General features: G+C 32.6%; 1 pseudogene; it reads right to left on the bottom strand.

Moving 5' to 3' along the window:
- Positions 1-137: 137 nt before the first annotated feature.
- LOC134728175 (uncharacterized) lies at positions 138-15,344 on the bottom strand (annotated as a pseudogene).
- Positions 15,345-16,785: the final 1,441 nt, after the last annotated feature.

The following is a 16,785-nucleotide window of genomic DNA, read 5'->3' on the forward strand; positions in this document are numbered from 1 at the left end:
TTCTCAATCTTATAACAGAATCGAATCAGGAATTGGTGAATAGACTATTAACTTTTACATTTACACTTAAAAGTACCATAAATATTTTTTTTATTATTTCATTTCTATAAAACACAAGAAATTCAACAACATGTAAATATAATTCAACTAAACTTTTGATAGCTCATATCAATAATGGTCATTAAAAGCACCAAAAAGTGCTTACTTTGTTACATAAAAGCAAAGATTTATATTACTAGTACTACAGTATCTAAAAATATATATGTTCTTATTAAAAGACAACAGTTTTATAATTTTCATATTCTTTATGTATGACTATGAGACTCATATGTAGCATAGGTGTATGATTTTGAAAACTGTCTATTTTTTTTAAAACGAAAACCAGTCTAAACCAAACTTGATCTCAAGTCCAGTCATATCAAATTGAATGTGCTGTAAACCTAATTTAACCAAACATCTGCCAAAGCCTAACAAAAACTTGTGTCTCGAAGAGGTTAGGCTTACACAGGTTTCACTCAGGGGCGGATCCAGACATTTAAAAAAGGGGATTCCTAACCCAGGACAAAAAGGGGGGTTCCAACTACATGTCACCATTTGAGAAAGCATTGATCATAAAAAAAGGGGGGTAACAACCCCCTGGATCTGCGCCTGTCACTGTATTTTTATATGGAAACATTGACATAATCCTGGCAATATCTTTCTTAAAGTAGTAAGCATGGTCATATAATAATACAATGTAATTTTTAAAATGCTCTAATGTAATTTATATTCTTGTATAAATTTTCACAAATTTAAATCAATTCAAGACTTCAAAAATTCAAGTAAAATATATCAAAATCAATATATATGAAATACAACAAATTGAAATCAACAACACTAAAAAGTTTTAAACTATGACATACAAAATTCTAAAAGATATATGTAAAGAAATTCTTCTAACTAAGCTATATGAAAAATTATAAGATGTTAATTTTCTTAAATTTCACAAAAAAATCAAATAAGGAAAATACCCTTCTGCGGGAACTGATCTTTTTCTAGAAGATCAGAAACATATATGGAAACATGAAATAAACTCTAGAAATTATAGAATTCAAACTTTAATGCAATGAACCCTAAAATCAAGCTGCCAAAAAAAAATCTATAATAATTTGAATTCCGAAAAAATGATGAGAAATATCTGTATAAAGAAAACTTACACACTTTAGAAGAGTAAGCCAAGTATAAATGAACGGCTAAAAAAAAGGGGGTGGGGTATGTTATATCATAATGTTATGTAATTGACAGTAAAATTACCCTATCCCTTTTCAGTTTAGGTTTAGTTGGGTTTGTTTTCATTGTACATTTCTTAGCAATTTTTCAGAATTCAAAATTGTTCCAGATTCAAATGATTCCTTGTTTACCTATCATAGATAACTTTAATGAGCTGTATTTCTAATAAAAAAAAATAATTGCAGAAATAATTATAATCTCACATGGTACATAAAAAAATCTTATTTTCAAGTACATCAAAATTATCATAAATAAATTGAATATCAAATAAAACTTTGATATTAATTCAGTTCATAATAAACCATATGTTAATTGCAAATATGTCGTGATTGGCATGGACATGAGAAAATAATAGTTCAGTTTTAACATGACTGTTTTTAACAAAACCAAATGTCAATTGTTGAATTGAAAATTGTGAAAAAGATTTTGGACTCTTAAATACAGCAGCTAGCAAACAGATATTTGAAATTGTACAAATTAGTCCTAGAGATCAATCAAAGTTTAAACTGCAAGGAATACACTATATCCCTCCTCTCATAACAATTATTCTCTTTTTTTCATACTTTTTGTCTGTTATTCTTGATTCTTATTATTTTTTTTGTCCATTATTCTCTATTCTTTCAGAATGCCAGATTTTATACTATACTTACACATTTTTTTAAATTAATAAAAACACCACAATAATATCTGAATTTACACTTTTTGTTTGAAACACTTTTATGAATCAACTTTTGATATGCATAAGATAAGAATATGACAGGCTATAAGTGACATGAAATTGGACTAACTAGTAAAGATGAGACAGATAAAATGATCTGCAGTAACAATTGTAAACTGACAAAAAATATCTTTTCATACATAATATGAATGGATAACAATATATTAAACAGCAGATTATAGAAACGTCTGTTTCTGGGTTATCAACACAAGTAACATTTTTTAAATACCTGATATACAGTGGCAGATCCAGAAATTTCATAAGTAGAGGCCTTCTCTGGTCATGCTTCAGTAATTCCCTATATAATCAAACAAATTTTCCCCAGAAAAAGGCGGCCCCCCCCTAAATCCGCCTCTGATATCAGCATTGGTTCAAGATTATAAACAACAACTAAAAAGTAACATTTATATAACTACTAGTTATAAACTAGTCATCATTCTATTCCATTGAACAACCAAATGTGATTTAATATTTTCAATAAGTTAAGTCCTCATATTACTGCTAACATAGCTTACATCATGGGAATTTTTTATTAAAATTTGGAAAATAAATTATCATTTGATGAAAAAGCAACAGTCCTTTTGTCTAAGTCAACATAAGTACTTTCACTGGTTTTGTCTGATGAAAAAAAGTTTAGTTTAGTGCAATACTCTGTGTTGAAGGGCATGCTTTGCGCCATAATGGTTTTAAACAGTCCTTTGTCTAAGTCAACATTAGTCACTGGTTTTGTCTGATGAAAAAAAGGTTATTTTAGTGCAATGCTCTGTGTTGAAGGGCATACTTTGTCCCATAATGGTTTAATTTTATTAATTCAGACATGGATAGAGAGTTATCTCATTGGCACTTATACCACATCTTTGTATATCTATTGAAAAAAGCTTTAATAAGCCATCTGACATGTCTGACCAATTGAATTTATATAATTTTTGCATAAACTGATGGTTTTTAAAATATATCATTAACATTTAAAAGAAAATACAAATATGGAAAGATATGTTAATTAATTCAAAAAATATACATGGCACTTTGTCAATATGGTCAAGTAAGACTACTGTTACTAATATCTGCCTTAGCTACTATTCCAACGATTGTATGTTCTTCGGTTAGACTTAGGGCATTTCTTTTGGTGGATGCCTAATGAGCTCCTCCATTTAAATCTTAATCCACATGGACATTTGTATCTATCCACCGTTCCATGTTTTCCTCCTATATGTTCCTTCAAGTAAGCTTTTGCTGCAAATTTATCCCCACAAAGATGGCAGACAAACTCTCCCATTTTGATTGGCAGTTGCCTTGCTTTATCCATGGCAATGTCTACAGCAGTTTTTGACATGGTCGTCTCTTCCGGTGGAATCCAGACAGGTTTTGATTCTATATTTTGGTTTTCTTGTAAAATCCACTTGTTTCCATGGTGAATTTGATTGTGTTCAGAAAATTTCTCAATATTGTTGTAAATATTACCACAGAAAGTACACACATACACATCTTTTTTGCTCTTACTTGTTTGTTCATTACTGTTTGTTTTCGTAGAATGGTTAAGATCCATTTGTGACACCACCCTGCTAGGAATAGTTTGTATCTTTTGCTTTTCATTTGAATTTACAAAACTGGAAATGGTTGGTAACATCTGTGTCATGTGACTCACATCATGGGTATTTTGTGGTGGGTTTTGTGCTATCTTTTGTTTCTTAGATGATGAATGTGAACTTGACCTTGATTCATGTGTATTTGACCTTGACCCAAACTGATGTTCTAGTACCTCCTCAATCTGAGAATGTAGAAAAGCTTCTGAGTTGGCAACTGAGATATGCTGATTTGTGGTTGGTAGATATGCTTTATTTGTTGACCATGTGTTACCACTAGGTCTTGGTTGACCTTTTGAGATATTTCCCAACGATGTATTCAAAAGATGGTCTGATGATTGTCTATCTAATTTTAACGATTCCTGACCTTGAGTTGACTTGTCAGAGGATATTTTTTTGTTTATCATCTGCTGATTTTGTGAGAGGTTGATATGCTGGTTCCTTGATGATCCAGTCCCAGACAGTGATTTATGCTGATTTAGTAAAGGGTGAATAATTTGGTGAAATGTGTTCATCTCCTGCCCTCCATTCACTGGTAGGTTTTGATTGGAAAGTGGTTGAACATCTAAGCTTGATCTGTTTTTATTTTCAGAATAATCTTTAACAAGTTGATGTGTTGACAAACTGGTGTCCTTTCCAAGTTTTGTATTTTTGTCTATAGATAACAAGTTAGCACTTTGATTTTTAAATTCCTCACATTTTCCGCAATGTTTTTCAAATGAATTCCAATTAGAGGAACGAAATCTACAAAAGCATGTGTAAATTTCATCATTTCCATGATAGGTAAGGAGATGATTCACTAATTCAGCTCGATGTTGAAACGTTTTTCCACATACACTACATGTATCTTGTAAGTGTTTGCAAAATAACTTGTGTCTTTCTAATTCACTTGTACTTTCAAAATTCTCTTTACAAAAATTGCAAGCTAGATTGTCAGATTGTTGATTATTCAAACTTTTTCGTCTTTGTTGGGGGTAATTCTGCTGGACTTGTTCAGAACTTTTTGTTTGTGAATTGATTCTGCTGATATCTGCAGGAATACCACCCACGTTTCTACTACTGCTTATGATGTTATCTTTTGAAGTTAAATCTGAGCCTAATTTTCTGCTACTGTTTAGGTCAAAAGTTAAATCAATGACTCCATTAGAATTGATACTGCTTTCTGAATTTTTATGTATTGATTCTCTATTTTGGTCCTTAACAAATGTTGATGTAACTATTTCTTTATGATTAACACCAGAGGGCAGCACTGGTGGTTTTAGTTTGTATTTATACAGAGCATCAGCCAGTGGTTTTACTAATGAGGTATTAATACGTAAAGATGAATTTTGTTCTACAGTCCCATCGGTCTTACAAATGCTTTCTGATTTTCTTCGCTGTTAAGTACTCATTTTGATTTTCTGAAGGTGTTTTCTCTGGTGTTGATAGACTTCGCTGCCTACATCCTTGTCCAAATTCTGCCACTGCTTTTCGAGCAAACATATCTGATTGACTTAGTTTTTCTATTTCTTGTAACCACTCATTTTGCATGTTAAAGTGAGGAATACCACACTGACTAAAGTCTATGACAGACACATTTTGACCTTGAACTTGTCCTTCATTTGGCAGAACAGACATCAAGGCTTCATAACAATGTTTCCTATGGTTACCAAGGGAACTCCTCCATTTGAATTTCTTACCACAGTCACAAGAGTATCGCATATCACCTCCATGTTTTCCTTCGATATGTTCTTTTAGATAAGCCTTCCTTTTAAAGATTTCTCCACATTCTTCACATTTGACAGTAGTTTCACCATCATCAAGGAAACTGTTGAAGAAATCTTTACCATGTGTCAAAGTGTTAGTAAGACTCTGAATGTCTATCACTGATTTCTCAAGATGTACTGGTTGTGCAGGTAATGTCAATGAAGAACCTCGGTTTAATCCCAAAACTGGTGATACCGGTTCCACTGGTGTCGGTTGTTCTATTGAATCTAAGGGCTCTTCTTTCACACACGAGAGATCGATGCAATTTTTCGTTACAGATGTCTCTATACTTTTGTCTGCAGTTATATGTCTTTTTTGCACATTCAAATTCTGATTTTCTGTTTGGGTTTTCAATGATGAGTTTTGATCATTGTTACTTAAAAGTCTTTCTTTGCTGTTTTCATGTTTGTTCAGATCTGAAGTACTATATTCACCTTTCTCTTTTTCAGATGGTTTTGAAATATCTTGAAATGTTTGACTGGTTTGATGAGTTTCATGGTTGGAGGATAAGTAATGAAAATCTGATGAAGTTGTGTTGATTTCATTCTCTGTGTTCAATTCAGCAGTTTTATCTATCATGTTTGGTGAGCGATCCTGACTTTCAACAAGTGAATGGTGTATGGAACTACCATTTCTTTCAGTAGATATACTGTTGGTGGGTAAATCTTCCTGTAAACCAACATTTGAAATCAAACCTGAGAACCTGGGTGCACCTTCATTGCTTTCTACATTTCCTATATTGTCAAGCTGATGAAAACCATTTATAGTTTTGAGACAAAATTTGTTCATTCCTTGACCAATTTGACCATGCATTGATAATTTGCATTTAATTCTGTGATGCAGGTATTTACTTTTCCACCTAAATTTCATCTGGCAATTACAACATAAAATCAAACACCTTTGCTTACACAAGTTTCTATGTTCCAAAAATATTCCAAATCTAGGAAATGTTTTAAAACAAAGATTGCAGAAGAATCCTTTTCTTTTCATGTTGACATTTGAAGAATATAATTGTTTTATGTCTACACAAACTTTCATTGTGTCATCTTGTAAATCAAAAGCACTTTCAGAAGATTCTGTGTCTTGAAGTCTGTTGGTTCGATTATCTCCCTTGATTAGCATCATTTGTTTCAAGTTTTCCTCCATACCACAATTTACTGCATTATCACTATGCATATTCAAGGTTGTTTCAAGGTTAAAATGGTTGCTGTTATCATCTCCTGACCCATTTTCTTTTTGAAATGATAGATGCTCACTATTTTTTTCATGCATTTCTTCATCTCCATTAATCAAATTCTTATTTCTGTTTCCATTATTTGTCTCATGTTTACTTTGAATATTGAATTTCTGGTTTGAATTGTCCAGAGTTGTTTCCCCTTGACATGGAGAGCTGATCTGTTTTTCTGAATGTTTTCTGATATGATTTTTGAATTTCTTTATACCTTTTGTTTTAAACTGGCAGACATTACAAACCAAAGTCTGCTGCTGTGCTGACACTTTGTAACTTGGGTTGATCTTGTCTGTGTGTCCATTTTCGGTAAGTACTGAAACAGAAAAAAATATCCAAATTTATATAAAATATTAATACAAAAGTAATTAAAATGAACCTGTCTTGCATTTTTAACATAATATATGCCATTACTATGTTTTTATCATAAGCAATTGAAAAAGTTGAGAATGAATCTAAAATGTAACATGTCTTCAGATTGGCTGAGAGTTTTTGGTTTAGCAGTTCATAGACATAATTTTGTCATATGACACGGAAAAAAGGAAACTGAAAACAAAGTATGTTCTACTATCAAAGAAAAGTATATTAATTTATTGATTGATGTGTGCTTTTAATGTCCCAATTCTGACTGGACAAGTTTGTTTTCTTTACATCCTGCAGTCAATCAGTTTAACTACTGGTCAGAAATAGACCAAAGTGACCATATACAATTCCCCAGTCACCTTTGCAGAAAGAAATTATACAATGTTATCATAAAGAATATGTCCATACTAAATTGAAGTTCAATTCAAGATGGAATTAAACACCTTGACCAAAATTAAGTTTGGCTTGTTTAATTTTCATGACATTTTGACAAAACCTTTGGAAAAATATAGAAATTTCTAAAACCTTGAATCAGCTTTACAGGAATAATTCTATTGGATGTATAGCCTTTTGACACAGACAGACACTAATTTTGATCACTGAGTAGTAGCTAATATTTCCTAAACAATAGAAGTGATTAAACAGTCCAGAAGATTTTTACAGAGTTATCTCCCTGTAGTGTTATGTACCACCTGAAGCTCTTTTAAAAAGTATTTTTCACCTGTATCTGAGACAATAGATCCAGCGGTTGGACTGTCATCAGAACTATTGTTATGGTCAGTGATGTCACAGCAGTCTGTGTCTGGAACCGTAACATTGACAGATATGTCTCTACATAACACAGCTTTGGGGATGTTGACAACCAATCTACTGAAATTATCTCCCCCTGACTGCTTTAGGGTAATTTGATGGTCTGCAATGTCTTCCCTTGACTTCTGATTTAAACTTCTGTAATAGATAGACAAGTTGTGTGTTGTGACCTTAAAATTTTACATCATAGTAGTTATAATAATCAATTAATTTTTAAGGCAATACATATACTTTATCCTTGCATCTTAAACTTGACAATTTTATTTAAACTTTTTTGTAAAATTTAAAGCTTTCATTAATGTGGTATTAAAAGAAATATGCTGATTTAGGCCATAAAAAAAGAATAGATTTGTTTGCCCTAACCCTTCCTACCCCCAAAAAAAAAAATTCAAATATGCATGCAGACTAATTAAAATTTCTCTTTGCCAAAAAAAAAATACCTACCTACCTACCTACCCACTGTCTCAACGTTTAGCAGGATTTGGACAAACCAAAATATTGTGTGGCTTTACTTATTCTTAGCATTACACAATTAAAATTGTTTACCTATTATAAAGGTGAAAGAAATGTTTCATTAAACCATCTGATGTGAATTGTGCCTCTATCAGAATTGTCTGGAACTGGTTGTAAACTGGTCTAGTTACCATGATAGATACCAAATCCTCCATAGTGAGCACCCTGAAAAGAGAAAAAATATAATTTTATGTCATCTGGAAAAACTGGTCATTTGAAGAAATGGTATGAAAATGTAGGCAAGTTCGTATGAAAATGTTGGCAAGGTCATATGAACACTGTTAGAGACTCATGTACACCTTATAATCATTCCATACGCCAAATTTAGTGGTCCTGTCAATTAAAGATCCTGAGAAATACATGTACAAATGTAGAATAAACCACAAAATCTTAACATTGTTCAATGAATCATTAAAATGAATTCATATGTACCCAGCCAGATAGACATACTGTAAACCAACTAATTTTTGCAAGCAAATATTTTTGCAAGTAAAAAAATTCCCTTTGCTAAAAAGTTGTTCAGCTTTCTGAAACAGTTGAAAATGTACATCTGTTTCACAATTTGAGAAAAAACAGATTGTCAGTTTTGGGTTTTAGAGTTCAATTTTGACAAGGCCATGGATGTTTTTGTTGCAACTAAAAAAACATTTGGCAGATTTTTGAAAATAAAATGTGTTTCGCAATAAAAAATAGTGATCAAACACAGTCTGAATAGCGTCTTCTTTCTTCTGAAATATAAACATGATAAATCTTTAAATAAATAGTTTGTACAGCATTGCTGGATTGTAATCCCTTTGTTTTGCATTCAGCAGCTTTCATTACAGTTTAGACAATTTTCTAAATTTATTATCCATGATACAAATGTACTTTGATATTCATGATATTTAATCCTAATGCAACATGTGTAAATTCCAGTATGATAAATCTAATCTTTTTAATTAAGTTTTTGAAATATACATTTTTTTAACAATTTAATGAATTGCAGAAACTCTTATACATGTATGAGTTGTAGCTTTCGTCCCTCTTTTGTAAGTTACAATAATGGTAATATGAAATTCCCCCTTAAAATTATCATGATTATTGTGATAATTTGAAAGGCTACGTTATACATGTTATATGGTTCTGCTTTGACCATGTTGACATCTTCCTGTAGAAATAAGGTGTCTACGCATTAAAAATAAAATAAAATATATAGCTTTCCAGGACTCCATCCAATTCAGCAGCTGCAGTACTACCTTTTTTTGTGTCTGCGTCCTTTGAGCTAACTACCACATATTGTTGTTTGGGGGTTAGCTGCGTCTATATTCGGATGCTAGATTTTTGGCTAGTTCCATTCCTCTTTGGTCATGTTGGTAAGATTTTTGTCTCTGACATATTCCCCTTTTTAAAAAATGCACATATACTCTATTTGCATGTAGTGGTAGTGATTAATACATTTAAAAAATTTGTATTTCCTAAATGGCAAATTTGACAAATAAGTCTCTACAATTTTTGTGTGTGTGAACCATAATGTGATGTTCCGAAATATATTATGCATTTAATGGTTGACTCAGACCCAGACATGTAAAGTGTCCTGTTGATTTTTATTCTTACAACAAACTCTTAATATTGATGCGGGATATTACTGATCAGAATTGAGACTGGTAGATATATTGGGAAACCAGTAGAAAACAGACTATGTCGTTTATGTAATTCTCAAAATGTTGAAAGTGAGCTACATTTTCTTATAAACTGCACATTTTATAATGATATCAGACAAACTGTTTTTAGCGAGATATTAATGGTGCCTGACTATACGCAACTAGATGACCAGGGAAAATTAACATTTCTAATGGTGAATCATCCAAGGAAAATAGCTAAATACTTAGCAGCGTCACTTTTCCGTAGAAAACAAACAGTTTACTCTAGTTGGGCCACACCAATTTGATTCCTTGTTCGACGGACCTGCCCACACCTATTTTTTTCAAAACAGATTTTTTTTATTTTTATTATATTCCCGCTTCCCGCATCCGGAAATAAAATCTTGTCCATTTCCCGCACCGTTTTTTTGTAAATATTATATAAAGATCTCAACATTTGTTTTTTTAAATCACAGTCTAGCCTTTATATAACGATTTTAAACCTATCAGCACCCCACAACACTGTAAATATCTGTGAGAATATTTGTTTCAGCATGAAACCAATTTATTCCAAGCGGGAGTGCTCCGATATAAATAGAAATACCAGTACAGATTTTTTCCCCCTAACTTATATTCCCTTTAAATAAATGTTCGTTGTTAAAATAAAGTACAAAGAACTTCTAAAGGATTTGCCTTCAACTGCAATTATAATGTATGGTTACGGTCATACCCGCTGCAGGTTTGTGCACCTGTCATTGTTGATTCACGGACCTGTCGTTCAGCAGTTATCGTTTGTTGATGTGGTTCATTGGTATTTTCCCGTTTGGAAATATAATTTAGATCGTTGGTTTTCCTGTTATAATTGTGTACAATACTAAGTTGTGGTCCCTTATAGCTTGCTGGTTGGTCTTGATCAAAGCTCTGTGTAAAAGGCCGTACTTTGACCTATGTTTGTTATTATCAGGTTGGGACCAACCCTCCCTCAGACAAGGGCCTTGAAGGGGTCATTTTACCATGTTTACTGTTGTGGAAAAGAAAATAGAAATACTAAGGATTTGTACAGTGCTACTATACAAAACCTTTGACAACATAGAATTTTTTACTCAAAAAGAGGAGAAATACATTATATTTTAAACAACTTTTCTAAAGGAGGGATGGGTCCACTTATTTTGAATAATATCAAACTGTTAAAGTAAATGTGTTAACATGGTTAAAGTCCAGGAATATTACAAAGTTCTTGGACATGTTTTGGCCATTTAAGGAAGTCTGCTGGTCCTGTTTTTGAATTCTTGTCATATTTTCGATTTTCTCAGGTTTTATCCATCCAAATGTATTAAAAAAAAATTTACACGACACCCCACTTTTGTCTTCATAAATCTGTTCAATAGATCATTTCAGATTTAGTGATCCGGCGGCATGAAATCCTTGTTATTTTTTCTTGGTTTAAAGGGTAAAAAACAATTCCAATGTTAACAAATAGTAAAGTCTGAAGAAAACCCTTTTCCCGCCATTTTCTAAATGTCTCGTATTTTGAAAACTACACACGAGACTAATGATTTTATTACTTTATTTTGTTTAAATATCAAAGTTGTTTTCATTTTAAGCAACCACATGAAATCCTTGTTATTTTAAATTAGAGCAGCAGACATCCTTATACAAATGTAAATACCAAATATTATAGTTCTTTGGGAAAATATAAGCCCTTTTGTACTTGAAGTGTTTTTACAAAAAAAATATATTATAACTTATTTTGACCCCTCATAAAAGGGATATTCATAACATTAAGGGGTTGTTCTGAACCTGATTATGACTTGGATGGAGAATTGTCTCATTGTCAGTCACACATACATTTGTACATAGACCAGATTTAATTATTCAATTATTTCTTGTTGAACAGGGAAAAAATACTTCATAAATTAAAGAAATGCAGGGGCGTAGCTAGAAAGAAACGACGTGGAAGCAAGTTCTGCCGAGCGGAGAGAGGCGAAAAATTTTTGTGACCCTATTTTGCAGAAAAATGTTTTTTTTCGTTTTTTGTCATAGGACGGCTAAAAGAGGAGCTACATGTATATGTAGATAAAAATTGATGAATGTAAAACTATTAATAAATCTTCTGAATAGAGTAACAAATAAACAACTCATATTTTTGATAATAATTTACTCAAAACTGTCCAAAATCTGCTCTTTGGGTCTTGGAAGAAAGAAACTTCTCTAATACTTTGTCAATATTCACACTGAAATCCCGATGAATATGCAGTAATGCTATGTAACTGTCGTTCATTGTTGATCGTACATTTGTTTTCAATTACTTATGTAGTACCGTGACTGAAAGATCTCCATCATGGTATGGTAGCACTCGCGAGATGTTATAAACCAGCATACGTGTCCGGCATCGAGTGACCTTCCCAATTGAATTCGTCAAAATTACATGACAGGTGACGGTTTCGTATGTCTCAGACAATATTGAGATTTGTGATATTTCCTACATTATGATGAAGCAGATACAGCGCACAGAAGATAATACTTGAAGCAACTCAACTTTCCAGTTCCCTTATCATATGGTCTAAAAAATAATAAGAATTTCCAATACTGTTTTGGCGTGGTTGCAGGGTGATTGGCTCCGGTAGTCTGTCGACCACTTCGCCTCGGCATATTTTCAACGATATCGAAGGGATCTAATAATTCTATTAATGCCGATTGGTACATCTCATTCCAAACTGATGAACTGTACACTGTGAAATATTCTCCAAAACTACATGTTTTAGACTGAATATAAATTCAAATCTTGTAAAAGATACAAGTTACCTCCTGATCTTGTCATTTTTTTAATTTTGAAACCAAATGTCGTTAGGCAGCAACCATTTGATTTTCTGGGGGGGGGGGGGGGGGGGGGGGCTATGGTTTTTTTTAGAAAAAAAAGTTTGTTTCCAGTTTTTGGTGAAAAAAATAATTTGTTTTGGACCCTCAGAAAAAAAAATTGTTTGTTTGACCCTCAGCTGCCACTATATGTAATGCTAAAAGTGAAAGAAACAAATTGTTTTCGGTTTGTCGCTAAAAATATAGATTGTTCTTCGCCGAAGGCGAAAAAAATTGTTTGCACAGAAAAAAAATTCATAGCCCGATTCCGATTGACAACTCATTTCTCTCTCTCTCTCTCTCTTCATTTCCTTTTTTTTTTTTTTGTGAAAACGACGTGGATGCATGTGCTGTCGTGCCTCCGGGTAGCTACGCCCCTGAAATGTCAAGGTACAAGTGATAAATCAAGTTTTAATATAGTCAAAACCTGCTATTTTATGTTTACAAAAAAAAATTATAATCGCTCGCCTTTACTTTTTAAGCTTCGCCTCAAAAATTTGCAAATTAAATATTTTTTTATTAAAATTTTCAAATCGCTCGCTCGCCCCAATTTTTGAAGTCCAAAAATCCGTAGAACAAGAAATTAAATTGGTTTTTAACATTCTTAAACTTTTTTACAAACTTTAGATGAATTTTTCATTATATGAACTTTTACAATCGTTAATTCTTAATCTATAATTATCTGTATTTAAATTAAATTGGCAATTGACAAGTGATATTAGAACATTTATATTGAACTAAAAGTAAAAGGTGACTTATTGGTCCATTGGGCCAGGTGTATTATATATGTAATTATATTTACTTACAACGAAATAACAACTGAATCAAGATGACCAAGATGTCCGATACCACCTATACATCTATAAATGATAGCAGATATAAATGATTGCAGAAGAAACGTACCACGGGCGCCGATCTTAAATGAACTAGGAATTCACAACTATGCCATTATACAGACCAACTACTGCAGACGATCCAAAAATTATATAGTCACCAAATAATTAACAAAGGAACAGTTTTTGACAATTTTATTATCCACAGCGGCGATCATAATCTTCCTATTGTTGCCGACGCGCCGGGAAGTAGTAACCTCCAACTATGGCCAGGTTGGAAGAGAAGCCTTGCGAAGTGGTAGGAACCATGGGAAGTTCGTCCTATTAGATGCCAAGCCTTTAGAACAATTTCATGTATCATATAATAGTAAAACGAACTCAAGTTACATTGTATACAAACTTTAATTTTCTATATTTATCTTATCTATTTATAACTCTGTATTGCTACTTTCACTTTTCATTGTTTCTCTCACCATGACGACGTCAAATTCAATGCACCACTTTGAGTACTTCAGGGGCTCAATTTCTGTATAAAAATTGTCCTGATGAAGCCTGCCTTGCAGGCGAAACATGTAGACATAGATAATAAAATTGCAGATCTTTTGAAGTGTTGTTGTCAATTTTAATTATTAGTAATTATATTTTGTACAAATTTATACATTTATGCTGACTTACACATGTTACTATAATAAACAATTTACTTACTTACTTATACTTACTTTATTGTTAATCCTGCATTGTACCTGGCTATTGATACAATACTGTGTGTTTTCCTAACAACATGAACAATTCCCTTTGCTCTAGTGCTAAAGCTAAAAGGTTGTTTATCGTACTGAAACAGTTGAAAACATACATCTGTTTCACAATAAGAAATGACAGATTGTCGCCTTTGGCATGAATGCACATCCACCGCGAGTTTGAGGTCAATTAAGACAAGGCCATGGAAAAAATGATAGATGTCTTTGTTGCAGCTAAAAAAAAAAGGGCAGATTTTTGAAAATTATTTATGTTTCTCAAATAAAAAAATGATCATAAACAGTCTTTTAAAGAAGTATTTGCTATTTTAACCATTTTTTACACTTGCAGAACGCACCAATACACCTTATCACTAATCCTGGCCGACTCAGCCGCTTAATCTTTTGACATCAATAACAATCACTTTTCCATACGCCTTATCACTCTTTTTGTCTGCCATTCCTGGATATCACACAGTTTCCCGTAAAATGTTGATGTCATAAAACAAAATATCTGACGCCACAATGGAAAAGTGATTTTTGTCGACATCAAAAGTTCAAGCGGCCGGGTCAGCCAGGATTGGCTATGAGGTATATTGTGGCATCAGATATTTTGTTTTATGACGTCAAAATGTTATAGGAACCTGTGTGAAATCCAGTAATGGCAGACAAATAGCCATAAGGTGTATTTGAGTCTAGTCAAAACAAAAAATTTTGAGCTGATTCCCCTATTTCCCCCCCCCCCCCCCTTGTTGGCGTGCACTTCAAAAGGACCCACCTACTCCCCAGATTGACGAATTTAAACATAAAGGCTTTTATCATATTTATATATTTAGTTTTTGTTCTACAGTAAGGCTGCACAACAGTTTCAGTGGCAGTGCTTGCTGTTACACCTGCATACTTTACGAGTTGACAGTTCATTAATAGTCTTATTCGCATTGTGCAAATTATTTTGATGCATTTTTACCTGTTCAGCTAGGAAGTTTTGAATCTTAAACGAAGACTGGCAGTTTCAGAAAATGCATGTTTGTTTTGGTTTGTTCATTGTTTTCAAAGCGTTCCATTAGGGGAGATAACAAAAATAATAAAAACTTATGGATTATCTCCCATTCACTACCGTATTTGTCCTTATAAATAAACTCATTATAGATACCAGGACTGGTTGGTAGTTTTTATAGATTATCGTTGATCATCTCAACGAGCTTGATTTTCTCGCTTGAGCTGGTACAGCGAAAGTGAGAAAAGCAATCGAGTTGAGATGACCAATGATAATCTATTTATCGCTATTTTACCTATGGATGTCAGACTACGTTGCTCAGATTACTGGAAGACTGGCGTAAAGCTTTAGACAAAAACTTATATATATAGCTGCAGTCTTATGGATTTATCAAAAGCTTTTGACTGCTTACCTCATGAAATTTTACTAGATAAATTACTAGCATATGGTGTTTCTCCAGATTCAGTATCTTTATTAAAATTAAAATCATACCTTTCTGATAGAAAACAGCAAATTAAAGTAAACGGTGTTCTGAGTAGCTGGGCTGACATCCAAAAAGAGTACCCCAAGGTTCTATATTGGGGCCCCTTTTATTTAATATCTTCATAAATGATATTTTTTATTTTGTTAAACATAGCACATTATATAATTATGCGGACGACAATACTCTGTCTTTTAGTAGTCCGGATTATGACCATCTCATATCAACATTAGAATCTGAGTCTCAAGTGCTTATTGATTGGTTTAAAGAAAATAAGATGCAGGCAAATCCTGATAAATTCCAAGGTATTGCTGTAGGGAAAAGAACCTTTGCAAAAAATCCATCTATACAAATTCAGCAAAATATTTTATCATGTGAAGAAACAGTAAAGTTACTTGGAATTGATATTGATTGCCAACTAAAATTTGATGCACATATATAAGTAACTTGTGTAGAAAGGCATCACAACAGCTGAATGTTCTCAAGAGAATTGGATCATTTTTAAACAGTTTAAATAAACTTACAATTTTTCATACTTTTATTTTGAGTAATTTTAATTTTTGCCCTTTGGCTTGGCATTTTTGTACAGAGAAAAATTCTAAAAAACTTGAAAAAATACAAGAGAGAGCATTACGATTTGTATATGACGAATATTTATCATCCTCTGAAACTCTTCTTGAGAACGCAAAGGTTCCAACCCTACAAGTAAGACGCATCAGGACAATGGCACTTGAGACTTATAAAATTTTAAATAATTTGGCTCCTGTATGTTTACAAAATTTAATAAAAATTAAACACACTAAATATTCTTTTAGATACAGCAATATTTTGGATGTACCACAGGTAAGAACAACCTCATATGGAAAAAAATCTTTTAGTTTTGCTGCTGCTACTTTATGGAATAGCTTACCTGACCACGTCAGGACTGTTAACAGCTTCTCACATTTTAAGAGTCTTGTACAGTCCTGGAGTGGAACAGAATGTTTTTGCTCTGCCTGTAGATAACTTTGTGTTAAAATATTTATGCTTTTTATG

The sequence above is a fragment of the Mytilus trossulus genome, chromosome 8, assembly GCF_036588685.1.
Source record: "Mytilus trossulus isolate FHL-02 chromosome 8, PNRI_Mtr1.1.1.hap1, whole genome shotgun sequence".
Classification (NCBI taxonomy): domain Eukaryota; kingdom Metazoa; phylum Mollusca; class Bivalvia; order Mytilida; family Mytilidae; genus Mytilus; species Mytilus trossulus.